The sequence below is a fragment of the Bos mutus genome, chromosome 15 (assembly GCF_027580195.1).
Source record: "Bos mutus isolate GX-2022 chromosome 15, NWIPB_WYAK_1.1, whole genome shotgun sequence".
Taxonomy (NCBI): Eukaryota; Metazoa; Chordata; class Mammalia; order Artiodactyla; family Bovidae; genus Bos; species Bos mutus.
In genome coordinates, this window is record NC_091631.1 from 26,136,937 (window position 1) to 26,153,427 (window position 16,491).

General features: G+C 53.0%; 1 pseudogene; it reads left to right on the forward strand.

Moving 5' to 3' along the window:
* The window catches only part of LOC102267198 (guanylate cyclase D-like), a 54,847-nt pseudogene that overhangs the window by 17,989 nt on the left and 20,367 nt on the right, over positions 1-16,491 (forward strand).

A 16,491-nucleotide genomic window follows, 5' to 3' on the forward strand; every position in this document is an offset into this window, starting at 1 on the left:
TTTTTTTAATATTTAGTTTTATTTGTTTATTTGGCAGTGCTGGGTCTTAGCTGTGGCCTATGAGGACCTGGGCTGTCGCACTGGGACCACGGCGTCTTTGGCACTGGACCACCAGGGAAGTCCTAAACATACTTCTTCGTTTTGTTGTTAATTGAACGAGTAAATGTTTGTTAAAGTACTTTAGGACAACACATTACAAGATGTCAATAAATATTAGCAATTTTCAGAGCCAGTGGCACAGGGAGGGTGAAAATTTGATCAGAATTACTCGGTGGGAAGATTGGAAGGTACATATTAATATAAATTTATCCTCAGATGAGGGGATTTTTTTTCACCAGATTAAACCCGGATTTATCAGCCTTAGCTGTTATTGTTGCGGGGGCATCAGATAAAGGGAGAATTCTTCTTTCCCCCAGACTGAGGCTTCCCTGGTGGCTTAGACGGTAAAGAATCCGCCTGCAGTATAAGAGACCTGGGTTCGATTCCTGGGTTGGGAAGATTCTCCTGGAGGAGGGCATAGCAACCCACTGCAGTATTGTTGCCTGGAGAATCCCCATGGACAGAGGAGCCTGGCGGGCTACAGTCCATAAGGTTGCTAAGTCGGACATGACTGAGCAACTAAGCACCGGACTGAGGCAGTGGGAGGAAGGGAGGGGCAGCAAGGGGGGCCGGCTGGATCTGCAAGTTGCCGTTGCTCTCCAGGGCCACAGAAGCTTGGGGAAGGCCTGGAGGGTGAGCCCCGGCCTCTCCCCCAGCTGTGGTGCTGTGCATGCACTCAGTGCTCCTGGGCGGCTCTGAGCAGACTGCCCTGCTGAGCAGGGCGTGGGCCCAGGGCCTGACAGACGGGGAGGCTGGTCTTCCTGTCCTACGACACGCTGCTCTTCACCTTGCCCGCCTGTGACCGCTCCTATCGGGCCCTGGGCGCTGGTGGGCCCCTGCAGGAGGCGTGCGATGCAGTGCTGACCGTCAGCTTGGAGTCCAGCCTCAGAGACAAGGCCTTTGAAGCTTCTGGGGCAGATGGAGAGGCAGCTGTGTATCTGGAGCCAGCAGGCTGGTTGGCGCAGACCCTCACGGGATCCAAGGGGCAAGGGTGCAGGCTGGCGCGAATGTCCCTCACCCACCCGGCCAACCGGTTCCTTCTCCACTGTGGGCACATGGCCTGTCCCTTATCTGACAAAATGTCTTGCTCTGTCTGTCTCTTTCTATCTCTTATATGTGTGTGTGTGAGCGTGTGTGTGTGTGAGCGTGTGTGTGTGTGAGCGTGTGTGTGCATGTGTGTGTATGAGTGTGTGTGTGTGTGTGTGTGAGCGTGTGTGTGTGTGTCTGTCCATCTCATTTCTTTCTCGTGTCTCTCACTCTCTTGGCCACTTTGTTGATTCTCCTTCTCTTGTGTCTCTCTTGCCTCCATTTTTCTGTCTTCAACTCGGTTTCTCTGATTCCCATCTCCAGCCCATCTGCTCTTTCTCTCACACACATTCTTCCTCTCCTTTCCCCACATTTCTCTAACACACTGTGGAGGTCAGAAAGAGAGAGTGATAGAAGTATGGGAGAGCGGGAAGGGTTTCTGAAGTCACTGCTGTGGATCTGAAGAGTATGGGTGGTTGGGGACGTGGCTGCCGGCTCAGTTTTGGTTCCTAGGACTCAGCTGCCTGAGTCTCTCCCAGGATGGCTACTTCCTGGTGATAAGAAGCCTGTAGTGCCTGGAGGTGGTGATGGGAATGTGGATGATGATGGAGGGTCATTCAACCAGTCATTCATCTGACAGATGTGGGTTGAGTCCCTTTCACATGGCTCTGTGCCAGGCATCAAGGCTGTGAGGGTGGGTAGACAGCCTTGGCCTTCAAGAAGCTTCCATTCTGTTAGAGTGAGACTGACACTAACCAAGCAACTTAATAAACAACTTCAAGTAGTGACTGTGTCATCAAGAAAGTAAAACAGGATAGAGTGACAGAGAGTAACTGGGATGGAGTAGTGGCAACGAGAGACAGGACCGGCAGAGAAGTTCACGTGGAGGAGGCGCACTTGAGCTGAGTTTTGAATGATAACGAGGCAGTCAGGTGAAGATCTGAATGGCAAGCAACCAAGCAGGGCAAACAGCAAGTGCAAAGGCCCAGAGGCAGAGTGAGCATCAGGGGCCAGAGGAACAGTTGTGGGAGTGTGGAGTGGTGGGACTGTCATGAGTGATGGGGAGAGGGCTCTGAGGTGAGCTTGGGGCCCAATCGTGTGAGGCTTTGTAAACTGGGTAAGGCATCTGAAGTTATCATAAGTGAAATGGGAGACAACCAGCAAGGTTTAAGTAAGAAATTATTTATGTTTTTTTTTTTTTTTAATATGGTTTGCTTGCTTTGTGGCGAGTGGTCTGAAGAGGGCTGGATGAAGCAGGGAGGCCCTTGGGAGGCCCTTAGGAGGTTCCTGTGTGGTTCAGGTAAACAGTGAAGGGGGTTTGGACCCAGAGGGCAGGAGTAGAAGTGGTGAAAAGTCAGTTAGACTGGAAACAAATTCTGATATAAACCTAAAAAGATTTGATGATGAACTGAAGAGAGAAAGAGACAGGAATTGGGAATCAAGCCTAGGCTTGAGAAACTGGACAGGTGGTAGTTCCAGTTCTTCAAATTTGGGAGGAATGGGGTTTGGTGCAGTAGGGCCATGAAGAACCGTGCAGAATTGGGAGTTTGTTTTAGAAGTATTAGGTGAGTGGCGAGGGTGGTGGTGGCAGCCGGCATGGTGGTGGTGGCCATGGAGATGCTGAGGCTTCTGAGTGGGGACTGAGGTAATGGTGGGACTGAAGAGAGGACTGTGTTGTGGATGGGGAAAGGGGGTGGTGATTCAAACAACTGCTGAGGGCAGGAGGGCCAGGACTCAGAAATATCTGGGAGGCTATGACGGGGGGTTATGGAGCTGAAAGAGCGTCTCTCCCTCAGGTGTCCCTGCTCTTTGGAACCATCTCTGATGCTGTTGTCCTGCTGGGCCACACCCTGAACCGCTCTGAGATCCATGGGGCAGGACTCTCAGGGCCCACTTGGGGGACCACACAGGGCCTCTGGATGTGGCTGGCTTTAGCCAGAGGATCCGGATAGATGGGAAGGGGAGGAGGCTGGCTCAGTACGTCATTTTGGACACAGATGGTCAGGGAAGCCAGCTGGTTCCCACCCACATCCTGGACACAGACCCATGGCAAGTGAAGCCCCTGAACAGAGCTGTCCACTTTCCAGGAGGAGCCCCTCCAGCTCACAACTCCAACTGCTGGTTTGACCCTAATGCACTATGCATAAGAGGTAATTCATCATCTATCCATCCACCCATCCATCCATCTGTCCACCCATCCACCCATCCATCCATCTGTCCATCCATTCATCCATTTCTCCACAATCCATCCATCCATCCATCATTCATTCACTCATCCATCATTCATCAAGGCTCTCCATGTGGACAGTCATGTGAGGAGCAGGAGCAAGGAAGAGACTTGAACAGCCACTGAAAAGACTGAACCAGGGGTTGTGAAGCTCCAGGGAAGCCTAGCAAGGCCACCCCTCAGCCCAGCAAGCTAAAGCATGTGTAGAGCACGTTCCCACCTCTCAGCTCTCCTAAACTTCGCCACAGCTTTGTGACAGGGACACTATCCTCTATGGGCCCCAGTGGAGAACTGAAGCTCAGAAAGTTTAGGTAACTTGCCTAAGGTTACACAGGGGGCCCCAAGTCCATCACCTCCAAGGGCAAGATCCCCTTTACCTTATGACCACTGGGGAGTGTGAGACACGAGACCCACACATTCTCATTTCTGAGATTCACCCACCCAGGCATTGATCGCTGATGAAACTGCACTGACACACAAGCGCACAGGTGGAGATGAGCACACTCCTACGTGTGTACCGAGTGCACCCGCAGCTCCTCATGCACTCCTAGTTGCAGTGGCTGCTGTTGGGGGTAAATTCAGGTCTGACCAGGCTTGCTGACATCCCTGCCTGCCCCAAACCTTCAGCAGCCACTCCCCTACCCCACGACCCAGACCCTGCTGTCCTTCCTGTCCCATCTCCTGATACTGTTCCTCTTTGTCTTTCCCCTAAACACATGCCACCCTTTCCAGCCTCCCTAAACATGTGTGTTTTCCTCATCCTGGAATGCTCTGGCCTTGCCTGGCTAAATCCTTTTTTTCCTTCCAGAATAACTCTCCAGTCTGAGCCATGGCGGGTGGAGGGGGCGGGGTGTGTGTGCTACTGTGGTGCTCCCCACAGTGTCTGGGGGCATAGCTTCCTAGGGTGTGTGTCCTGTGTTGGGGAGACCAGTGCCATCTGTCCCCAGGCTAATAATAGGAGGTCAACAAAGAAAGTTTCACCCAGTTGTTTCTTTGCCTCCTTTCTTCTACAAATATTGACTGAAGATTTACTGTGCTCAGCCCCAGGGAAGGACGAATGAATGAAACATTGTCCCTGCACTGGCTTAGCACACCTGCCTTCCTCCCCCGGTGAGCTCCATCACGATGCTGGTAGTGACTCTGAATCTTATCTGCTGTTGTATCTTCAGTTCTTGGCACTGAACTCAGCACACAGTGCTCTAGAAATGTTTGCGGAGGGATTCATTGAATGAATGAGCAAACTCCTGTCAGAGGGTAAAGTCTGTGAGCCAGGGCTGGTGGAGGTGTTTATGAAGACCTCCATCAGCCTCTGGCTGCCCTTGTCACAGTTTCGGCCACATTGTGTGGTGTTATCTCTGCTGTCCCTGTCTCTGCCACCAGACAGAAGCCCCCGGAGAGTGTAGCCTGGGGCTGGTCTTCAAGAACATCTGCTCTATGAGGGAGGGACGAGGCTTCATTCAGGTTTCTGCCACCGCTCAGCAGCCCCTCTTGCCTGGATGCCTAGATGGCGTCTTCAACTTGACGTTGTCTGAAACTGAACTCTGGATCTGCCCCCAGCCTCCTCCCATTCTCCTCCCCAGCATTTCCCACTGCAGGTGACGGCAACCCCATCCTCCCTAAGGCTCAGGCACCCTCGTCTCCCCACACCCAAGGCCCAGCCTATCAGAACACCCTGGGGGCTCCATCTTTAGAATTTGCCCAGAAGCAGAGCCCTGCTCACCACTCCCCTGCCTCCTCCCTGGTCCAGACCCCATTATCTCTTGCTGGATTACCACAGCAGCCTCCCAGCAGGCCTCTGTGCTTCCGCCCTTGTCTCTGGACCTCACCATGGCAGTTGGAAGATCCTTGGAAAATATTTTAATAGAGCTGGCTTTCCCCTGCTCAGAGCCTGCAGAGGCTTGCCTCCCCCAGAGTACAGCCAGAACCCTTGCCACCCTCGGCTCCCTGCCCTCCATCTTCCTCCCATTGAACACACCAGCCACGCTCCTGTTTCTTTGTGTTTGCTGACTACTTTCCTGTCTATGCTTCCTCTCTTACCTCCTCCAGATCAGGAGTCAAGCCTCCTTCCTGGGTGAGGGGCAGGGCGGGCGGTGGTTGGGAACCTAGGCTCTGCCACTCAGAGACAGTTGCCTGTCTTTCTGTTTCCTCTTCCATGGAATCATGATCATACCTACTTCCAGAGGTCACTGTGCAGAATAACTCAGTTGAAATATGTGACATCCTTAGAACAGGTGTTTAGTGCAATACAATATACAGGAGTACAATAAATGGGCTTCCCTGGTGGCTCAGTGGTAAAGAATCCACCTGTTAATACTAGAGATACGGGTTCAATCCCTGGGGCAGAAAGATTCCCCTGGACAAGGAAATGGCAACCCACTTCAGTATTCTTGCCTGGAGAATCCCATGGACAGAAGAGCCTGACAGGCTACAGTCCATGGGGTTGCGAAAGTGTTGGACAAAACTTAGCGACTAAACAACAGAATAATATGTGCTACAAGCTATTTGCTGCTGTTATTATTATCAGGACAAAATTGGAGGAGGCTCATCTCATCAGAGGGCAGACGGACAGTGCTGTCCTTCAGCAAAAGGAAGGAAGGGAAGGAGGCAAGGAAGGAAGAAGAGATGGTCCCCCCACTTGTGTGACAGTGGAGATCATTGTCCTCTCTCCAGAATAGGGCCTGGCATTTTGCCACCTTGCTGATGCCCAAGTGGCCCTCCCCACCTTGCCCACCAGTCCCAAGAAGACTTTACACACCCAATCCTGATATGAGAGCTAGAGAGATTAAGATTCAGTGTTAAGATTCAGGCTCCTCTAACAGTCAAAGTCAATGACACTGAAAATGGCTGCTGAAATAGGTAACGAGCAGCCCATGGTCGGGGTTATGTAAGAAGCAGAATAATCATTGATAGGGATCTACCATTTTTATTCAATATCTTGCCTGTCTAGCCCCTGTGTAAGGTGCCCAGGGGCCCCAAGTTGAATAAGAAACAGGCCCTACTGTCCAGCTGCTCTCAGTCTAGTGGGAAGAGCCCAGCATCCTGGCAGATGAGGGCCAGAGTGTAGGACAGTCATGGGGTCTGTGCGGGGTCTGTGCAGGATCTGTGGGGCCCCTGCGGCCAGGAGCCTGAAGTGAGAACCCTAAGAGCAGTGCTAGGAATCAAACGCGTGTGTGATGGCCAGGCCACAGTCCGGGGCCATTCTGTGCCTTCCCTGGGAGGGCTGGCACTGGGAAGGAGTGTGTCCCCATGTGCCAGTAGGTGCAGGAGCTGAGTGAAGGGGCTGAGCTCCTGTGTGGTTGTTAATTACTGTTGGGACTCATGCCGCCCCTGCTTCCCACACAGGTCAGCAGCCCCCTGGAGGCCTCCTCACGCTGGCCCTGGCCTGTGTCCTGGTGCTGGCTGGTGGGGCCCTCACTTGCCTCATCAGGTAAGATCCTGGTCTCCTGAGTCTTCATCTGCCGTCTGTGCCCCCGACCCCGCTGGGCCTCCTGGCTGTGTATACAGCCCTGGCATCTGCAGGGAGTTTCATCCCAACCTTCATCCCAACCTCAGGACCGCCCGCCCTCCTGTCCATTCTAGAGCCTCGGTCAGGGCCCTGTCAAGGTGGGCATGCCTCATGGGAGGTCCTTAGAGACCTGAGGAAGAAGCCTGGGACCTCGGACAAGACTCCATCCTTCCTGAAGCTCAGGCTACACACCTGTGCATTGAGGGCTTGGTCAGAATGACCTCAGAGTTCTTCAGCTTTGAAAACAATCGTCTGGGTCTGAAGTCCTCTGTGCTCCCTGAGCCTCAGTGACATCCAAGAGGGACAGCCCTCTGCCCCTAGGTGGGTTGGAAACACCGAAGCTGGGGACCAGAAGACACATCAGGCCTGGGGTGCATCCAGCCCTGAGCTGGACCTAGGGGCTCTGAGGGGACAGTGCTCAGTGGTGCCTTCTCAGCCCAGCAGGGACTGATGGGGCAGACAGGCAGGGAAACGGGGAGGACCAGGAGGGCTCTGGATCAGAGGCAGCTCTGAGGAGCCAGATGGGGGGAGTGACGACAGCTCCATCTTCTCTGTCCTGCACTTTGGTCACCTCCAGATGGAGAATCTGGCAGCTGCAGCTGATGCGGGGCCCCCACTGGATCCTGCTGATGGCCCAGGAGCTCACCTTCATCCAGCAGATGGGTGGGTGGGCAGGCACCAGGCTGCAGCAGCAGGCACTAGGCTGAGGGGTGCAGGCACCAGGCTGGGGGGAGGCGGGCACCAGGCTGGGGAGTGGGCAGGGCGTGGGCAGAGCTGCTCTAGCTCTTGACCACACCTACTGCCTCCAGAGGCTGCACATGGACAGTGTGAGCAAATCAAGAAGTATGGCAGACGGCAGGAGCCTGAGGTCTATGGCCCAGTGGTCAGCAAGGAGCCTACAGGCCCCCCCAGGAGCCCACCAACATGGCTCTGTAACCAGGTGAGGGCCCTTGCCACCCCCAGGCCCAGGTTTTGAGAGCTCTTGTCAGTTTGGGAGAAGCTGAGGGAATCCAGAGCATCTCTGTATGCCCCATTCCTAGGAAACCGAGGCTGAGGGACAGACAGTGACTTTTCTGGGTCTCACAGCAAGTCGGTGGCAGGGCTAGAAGTGGGAAGCAGGGCTTCCAACTCCCAGTCACCCATGTTTTGTGACATGACCTTGGGAAACAACCAGTCCTCGGCCACTTGGACCCGGGCATTGCTGGTATGAGTCCGGCCCAGGACCTCTCTCAGCACTGGGCCAACTGGGCTTTGGAAAGGGGTGGTGCGGTCCGGGGTCCCCAAGGCCCTGAGTGTGGGGCAGCACCCAGGCCCAGGACAGCCTCTGGGCAGAGCTTGGGTCACCAGCTGGCAGGACAGAGGTGAGACCAGTCAGATACTAAAGTTGCTGAGGACACTATGATTTCTCTAGTGCTGGCTTCTCAAATCCAGCAATTAACTGATCTCTGACTCTCCTGTTCTGTGTCTCACGGTGGATGAACCAGGTTAATAGCTTCTACAGGAAGCCACATGAGGCTCGTGCTCCTTCTTTCCACCTTCTCCCTTGGAGAATCCCATCTTTTTTCTCTTCTGCTGAAAGGAGGCTTTAAGGATGTACAAAACATGTTTTGACTGCTCCACGGAAAGCACTTCAGGCCAGACTGAGGAGGCAGGAATCCACCAGTGATGAGAGGAGAGAGGGCGAAGGTTACAGAAAGTTCTGGGCGAGGACTGAGCCCCAGCTTGAGGGGCTCTGCCTCTCTCACCCTCCCCTCCTCCCCTAGGGTCTCTGGGTCTCAGAGCTCCCCTCACTTTGCTGGGTTTGGAATGTTGCAGGTGCCCAAGGCCAGGAGATAACATGTTTTCTCTCCACGATCTTGTTAGCCTTCTTCATGTAGGTGAGGATATCATCCTGGCTTTACAGAGCTGGGACATGAGGCTCAGAGAACTGAAGTCCCTTGTCCAAGGTCACCGAGCTAGAAAGTGGTGGAGTAAGGACTGGATCTTGGGTCTGTCAGCTGAAGAAGACAGAGTCTAACTTTTTGTTTCCAATGGCCAGGCTCTTCCTGGCTTGGAGCACACAGAAAGAACACACATATGGGGAAGAAGCCGAGGCTGAGAGCGGTGGAGGAGTTGACTCCAGTTGGGGACCAGGAGTGGATAAACTTTTGCTGTCTTTTCTTAAACAGGGAGAGTTGGTGTGGCTAAAGAGATTTGAAGGTGAAACAGCCCCTGAGCTGCGGCCAAGCTGCCTTAGAGTCCTCAGAAAGGTAGGGCAGAGGGCGTGGAGGGTGGGCTGTGGAGGGGTGCTGTCAGGAGACCTCTACTGGTCTGGATTGGTCCCTACTCAATGCAGAAGCTCCTAGCCTCCAAAAAGGAAGGACTTACTATTATCATGATCACTGGCCCATTGTCATGACAGATATGCACCATCGCTGTCACCATCCCACACCAGCATCCCCCATGTCACACCCCCACCCCATATGCTCATCATCGTGACAACCAGGGCACAGCCATCTCCACCACTATCATCACAGGGTACAATCAGCACCGCTAAAGGACTTCATCTTGCACCCTTCATCCCTCCACGTATCTGTTCATCTGTCCACTGTTTTTTGAACACCTTCTATGCTCTGGGCTTTGGAGACACAGCAGTGGAGAAGAGAGACAGGATCCCTTCCCTCGGGGAACTTCCAGCCACTTGTCATCACTACTCACATAAGCCCCTTCACCTCTGAGATTATCACCATCCTGAGAAGCACTGTGGGATGGAGGGCAGAGCATAAGATTTGAGTCAGGAAGATCCCAGATGGAATTCTGCCTGGGACACTTAGTTTTCCTGTAAAATGGAGCTAATAAAATGGGAATTAGGAGGGCTGGAACGCAGGAGTCCTGGGTTCAATCCCTGGGTCGAGAAGATCCCCTAGAGAAGGGAATGGCAACCCACTCCAATATTCTTGCCTGGAGAATCCATGGACAGTGGAGCCTGGCAAGCTACAGTCCTTGGGGTCACAAAAAGTCAGACACAACTGAAGCGACTTAGCCACACAGAGAGAGTATATAGAATAACCTAGAACTGTCTCTGGCAAGAAGAGTGCCTTTAGTAAATGGTGAATTTTATTACTATTTCCAACATCATGTCATCTGAAATCAAATTCAGAGAGATTAAGTGATTAGAGATTAGGTTAGACATTCCCCAGTGGGCATTTTACAACTGAGACGTGTAGATGTTTCTTAAAAGAAAAGGTCCTATATGTGGTCAAATGAGTTTAGAAATTGCTTGGCTTAGGCACAGGACTTCTCAGAACATTTAATAAGTCTGTTTCAGTTATCTGTGACTGTGTAACAACTTATCCCAAAATTAGCGGCTTAAAACATCAACCATTTTACAATATCTTACAATTTTGTGGTAGGAAATTTGAGCAGGGCTCAGCCAAGCAGTTCTTCTGTTCCACTTGGCCTTGACTGGGGGTTTCTCGGTGGTTTCTTGATGCCTTGGCTGGGCAGTTGGAAAAGCGTACTCAACAGAACCTGCTTCTCCACTCAGTATAGTCTCAGGGCCTCTCCATATGATCTCACCCATGGGGTGACTTGGGATGGAGGGACTTTTTATGAACATTCAGTCCTCCAACAAAGAGGGCTCCAAGAAGCAGGAAATGGAAGCTGTCAGTCTCTTAAGACCTAGACCCAAAACACACAAGTTCACTTCCGCCATGTTCTACTGGCCAACGCGGATTCAAAGGGAGGGGTCAGAGGCCCAACCTCTTGCTGGCAGCAGGGTTAAAGGATTTGAAGCCATTCTCACCTCACCACATATACTAATAAGCATGCAAATCCCTAAGGAGGTAGGGAGAGTATTCAGGTTTCCCTCACTTAGCTGATCTCTGAACTGTATTTGAGAGGAAAGCCATGCCAGACAATGTTTCCCTCTTTCCTGCTCGGGCAAATGCTAGCCTAGCTGGCGGGGTTTGAGTTCTCTGACCTGCTGGGCTGCTTTCTGCTTGTCCCTGATCCCTTGGTTCTTCTCCTCATCTGTCTCTGAGTCTTGGGGAGAGATTTTACAGTTTTACAGGCCATGATGTCACTTAGGTGGAGAATAGGCCTAGATCCATATACTGTGGTGTATTGAGTTATTCATCCATGATGCTTCCACGCCCTCATTTCACTGGCTCATCCATCTGTCCATCCCTCCATCCATCATCCATCCACACACTCATCATCCATCTACACATTTGTCATTCATCCATCATCCATCCACTCATCTTTTATCTGTACCATCCATTCATTCATCCATCCACCCATCACTTCCATCCAACATTTCTGAGGCCTCTCTGTGTTCAGCCCTGTGCTGGGTTCTAAGTACAGGGGGCCAGATGTCCACCCTTTGAGAGTCCCCAGGGGCTGCTAAGGTGCCCTTGTGCTGGAAGATGTGGGAGCTGCAGCATGAGAACATCACCACCTTCCAGGGCTTCTTCGTGGCCCCTGGGTTAGTGGTCTGGTGTTGGAGCACTGTACTCGGGGCAACCTGGAGGACCTGCTGAGGAATGAGGCTCTGCAGCTGGACTGGACCTTCAAGGCCTCCCTGCTGCTGGACTTGATCCATGTGAGACCCCTTCCCAGGCCTGGAGCTGTGGGGGCAACAGGGAGGGAAGGGAGACAAGAGAGGTTCATTTCCCAGGCCTCATTTTCCACTTTGTCTTATTGAGAAAAATCTGAACAGTGTGGCAAAGGGTGAAGGGACGCAGGGAGATTTCCTGGGAATTCTGAGAGAAGCAGGAGTCCTTCTCATTCACCACAGTCCTAAGGGACCCTCGTGATTCCACTCTACTAGGGGTGTGGTATCTACACCATCGGCGTTTCCCTCATGGCCGCCTCAAGTCCCAAAACTGTGTGATGGATGGGCGCTTTGTGCTGAAGGTCACTGACCACGGTTATGCAGAGCTCCTGGATGCTCAGAGGGCTCCCCGCCCCCAGCCAGCCCCAGAAGGTCAGCTCAGGGGTGGGCAGGGGGCTGCCAGTAGGTGCTGAGGCCTCTGTTTAAGCCAGGCGCTTGGAGGGAAGGGGAGAGGGGGAGATGCCTGGTCCTCCAGCACTTCCTGTGGTGTGACCTGGAGTGGATGGCTTTTTCTCTGTGAGCCTCAGGACCCTTACCTGTGAATGGGGGAGGGCAGAAGCACCTCCCTCCTCTGGGACTGTAGGGACAGGGCAATGGCACAACATGTGTGAAGCACCCACCCAGCTTGGCCAGCTTGGATGGTCCGCCAGTGACGGCCGTGTGGTCCTGCCTTGTGACTGCAGAGCTGCTGTGGACAGCTCCAGAGCTACTGCGGGGACCCAGAGAACCCAGGCGGGGCACCCTCAGAGGAGACACCTTCAGCATTGGCATTGTCCTGCAGGAGGTGCTGACTCGAGGCCCGCCCTACGGTTCCTCGGGGCTCCCAGCGGAAGGTACATCATCCTCCTCCTCTTTCCTCGGCCTGTCTCTGGCAGAGTCCCCACATAGTTGAGTAGCTCTGTGAGCATCAGGAAATCAGGGCCTGAAAATAACCACAGAGACACACATGCCTGATTTGATGACAAGAAATGGGTTTCTTTGGCTTAAGCCAAGCAGCCTTTAGCAGCTACCAAAATGGCAGCTCACCATCTCTAGAACTAAAAACATTGGTTTCTGGGTAAAAGCCAAACCCCTTTCTTCCTCTCCCAATGTTATTGCCATGTCCAGAGGTGGTTATGCCCTAACCATCCAGCTGCCCAGCACAGATTTCGCGTCTATGGAGACCTCAGTTCTTCCCCTGGATCACTTACTGCATGACCGTACACTAATTACTTACCCTCTCTCGGCCTCAGTTTCCCCATCTTTAGAGTGAGGATTAAATTTTAAAATGTCAGGCATCCAATCCCTGTCAGATGTCACCAATCTTCTGGGTGTTTGGGGACTTGGTCTTCTGCTTGAGTGGGGCTCCTCGAAGCACATCTTTGTGCTTCTGGGGTAATCACTCACACCTTCCCCATCAGCACCTGGTCTTACACATTTTTTTCTCTTCAGACCCCAGTGCCAGGGCCCAGCTTCAGAAACACCGCCTCTGAGTCTGTTCTCTCTCAGGGCTCCCTGGGCTCTGTGCTGCTCTTTCAGTAGCCTGTGCCCCCCTGCCCCGGCTGCTTCTGTCCAATCCCGGGGACCTGTCCCATGGATACCCTGCATTTCAGCCCACAGCACAGGCAGTAATGGAGTGATGGAGCCCCCTTTCCTCCCACCCCAGATGGAGAATCTGTACCTCACAGGGAGGCCTGGCCTCACTTCTTTTCTCCACCAAAGTATTGCTCCATGAATCATGAGCATTCCAGGTCCCAAATTTATGGGGTGGAGGACTGGGAAGGGGAAGGGCTTGGTCACACCATTTGTTCAACTCTCCTTGGCTGCTCCCCCCCACCTCCAACTTGCTGACATCTGCCTGCTGAGGGGGTGGGAAGGCAAACAGCCAGATGGGGTTTGTGAGTCTTGCTGCTGTGCAGGGCCCTTCAGGCCAGTGCTCCTGAGACTTCAGGGACCCCAGGGTCGCCCCTGCATTGGGCTGTCAATCCAGACCTGCTACTCCCTGGCTGCACTTTTCCTGGTCTCAGGGAGTGAAATGTCCAGAGCACAGCCTTTGGGGGACATGGACTTGAGCCCAGCTCTACACCAGTTCACCTCATGACTCTGAGTAAATCTCTTTCAGACTCTGAGCTTGTTTGTTCATTTGTAAAATAGGGACCATGATGCCTAGCTCTAAGAGTATTTGTGAGGATTCAGTGAAATGCTTTAGACAAGAGCCTGGCACATGCTAGACCCTGGGTGGTTTTAGGGGTATGCGACTGGGGAAGAGCCCAGGTTTTTCCCACTCTCCTACTGAGAAGCGGACCTCCTTGCTCTAAGAAATAGCGTCTTTGAAAAAACAATTAATTAATTTTTATTTATTTATTTTTGGCTGTGCTGGGTCTTCGTTGCTGTGAGTGGGCTTGTCTCTAGCTGTGGTGAGTGGGGGACTACTCTTTGTTGGGGTGCTCGGTAATTGTGACTCATGGGCTCTAGAGCTTGGGCTCGGCATCATGGTGCTTGGGCTTAACTGCTCTGCAGCACGTGGGATCTTCCCTGACCAGGGATGGAACCTGTGTCCCCTGCAATGGCTGGCAGATCCTTAACCACTGGACCACCAAGGAGGTCCCAGAAGTAGCATCTTTTTAAGATTCTGTGGCGGGGTGGACACTTGTGGTTTCCTAAGCACTGTCATCTGTGTTATGCCAATGGACAGTGCTGTGAGGTGGTAAGTGCACTCTTCAGAGATGAAGCAGTGAAGCTCAGAGAGGGGCAGGACCCCCCAGCGGGAAGCTGTGGTCTGGGATCCCAGTGGGCTCAGTGGTGTTGGCCTAAAATCTCCTGGAGTCATCCAGAAAGCATCTTCCATGGAGCTGGATGTACAGGCTCTTGGTCAGCGGCCAGCAGGACTGATCCGTCCCAGTGATGGGCTGGATGTGGACAGTGGGCTCAGCATGGGGAGGGAAAAGGAGATCTGGCCTGGCCTGGGCTATGGGTTCCCAACATGACCACCTGTGAGAACTCTACTTTAATGACAAAAAAGTTTGGAGCCTCACATGCTACTATCTGACTTTTAGTATCTGGTGACTGAGAAAATACCCAGAGACAAAAATCTGCTCTGAAATAAGCAACGCTTTGAAATGGATCTGTATTTTATTCATCACACCATTAGAATGCTTTTGAAAAAGAGCTGGACATGTGTGTGTGTGTGTGTGTGTGTGAGATATATTATGAGCTCCATCTGTGCACACTCCTTTATAAGCATATATAGCTTCCTAGACCCTCTACTCAGAGGCCCTCAGGGCCTAACGCCTACAGACTGGGATCCTCTGGGCAGAGAAAAAAGTGCAGGCTGGGAGGCTATCAAGCCCAGTTCTAGCATCTACTTTTTACTGGCCCTGTGGCTCAGTTGACCGATGTTACCACCTCCTCAGAACCTCAGTTTCCCTGTCTGTAAAATGGGACAGTGAATCATGGGCTTCCCCCAACAAGGAGGTCGGCAAAGGGAAATCCAGAGAGAAGCTTCTCTTCACTCTCCAGGGAACTTTCTCTCCAAGGAACCCACCTCTTTGCCTCCTCTGAGGAGGGTCCCAGCCCTCCTGTTCCACCCCTAATGGCCCTGTGAGGTCTGTCCTATTATCATTAGGTGAGGAGACTGAGGTTCAGAACATAGCATAGCTTGCACAGGATTAGAAGGATAATCTTGACATCTCCTCCTGTGCCGCTGAAGGCCTGAGCTTTGTACCCAGCCTCTCATCCTCCTGGTGTGCCCATGAATCTCTCAGCTCCCTGAGGCACCCCTAGGGCTGACCCAGGTGGGAAAATCAAGGCACAGAGTGATGACAAGTGACAGAGACGGAGCTGGATCGCTGATCCATCAGATCTCGACTCAGTCTGTGGTCTTTATCATGTGGAACGGGCACAGGAAGATCCACAGCAGGGACTGTCCTGGGAAAAGAGTCATGATGATGGCGAACATGCAAAGCAGAGAGTCCTGCCTCACAGTTGTGCAGAGTCGACCCCAGATGGCCTCCGGGTGGTGGGGCTGCCAGACAGATCTGCAGTGCCCAGATCGTGAGCACATTCTTGGACATTGCTGGCAACAGAGCAGCAGCAAGTTGTGCAGGGTTCACGGGCTGGGGTGAACCTAGCACCCCAAAATCTAGCATCTGTCATTTCCTTCCTCAGCACTCATCTCACGAAGGCAGTTTGTTAAGCTCACTTCATAGATGGGGAGACCAAGGCTCAGAGAGATGGCTGTGTTGTTCACCATCTCACAGACAGGTGGTGGTGGATCCAGAATTCAGGCCCCATTCTCCAAGCTCCGAGCTGAGACCCATTTCCCCACCACACTATGGAATGGGCCCAGGAAAACAGCAATCCTGGATCCCTGGCCAGCATGCCCTGGAGCAGAGAACAAGAGGCTGAGGAACACTCTCATGGCCTGGTATCCACACCCCACAGGCCCAGCCTGCCCTCCATCTCAGGATCCCAGGCCCATGCCTCACCACCAGCCATCCTGGGGACCTCAGCCCCACTGGCGCGTCTGTGTTTGTTGCAGAAATCACCAGGAAGGTGGTATCCCCCCCTCCCCTGAGCCAGCCCCTGGTGTCCCGTGACCATGGGCCACCCGAGTGCATCCAGCTAATGGAGCAGTGCTGGGAGGAGGCTCCAGAGGACAGACCCAATCTGGACCAGATCTATAGCCAGGCCAGTGCCACCAGAGGAGCTGGCTACTCACAAGAAACAGCGAATCAGTTCACCTCACTTTGCCCAGTGGGGGCCCCCCTATCCCAGGGGCCTGGAAACCCTGTGCATAGAGGGGGCAATGGGCCAGCATCATCACCCCTGAGGGTGGAACCTGAGGCCTACCATCTGCGGGAATCTTTCTTAGAACTCTGGGTTCATAGACACTTCCTTCCTGAGTGCCAAGCTCCATACTAAGTCCTGTGCTTATATTTAACCCTCCTGATAGCCCTCCAAGGAAGCATTGCTATTATCTGGGCTTTACAAGAGAGAAACTGAGGCATGGCGAGGTGATGGGACTTGCCAAAGGTAACCAAGGAAGTGAAATGTGGGGCT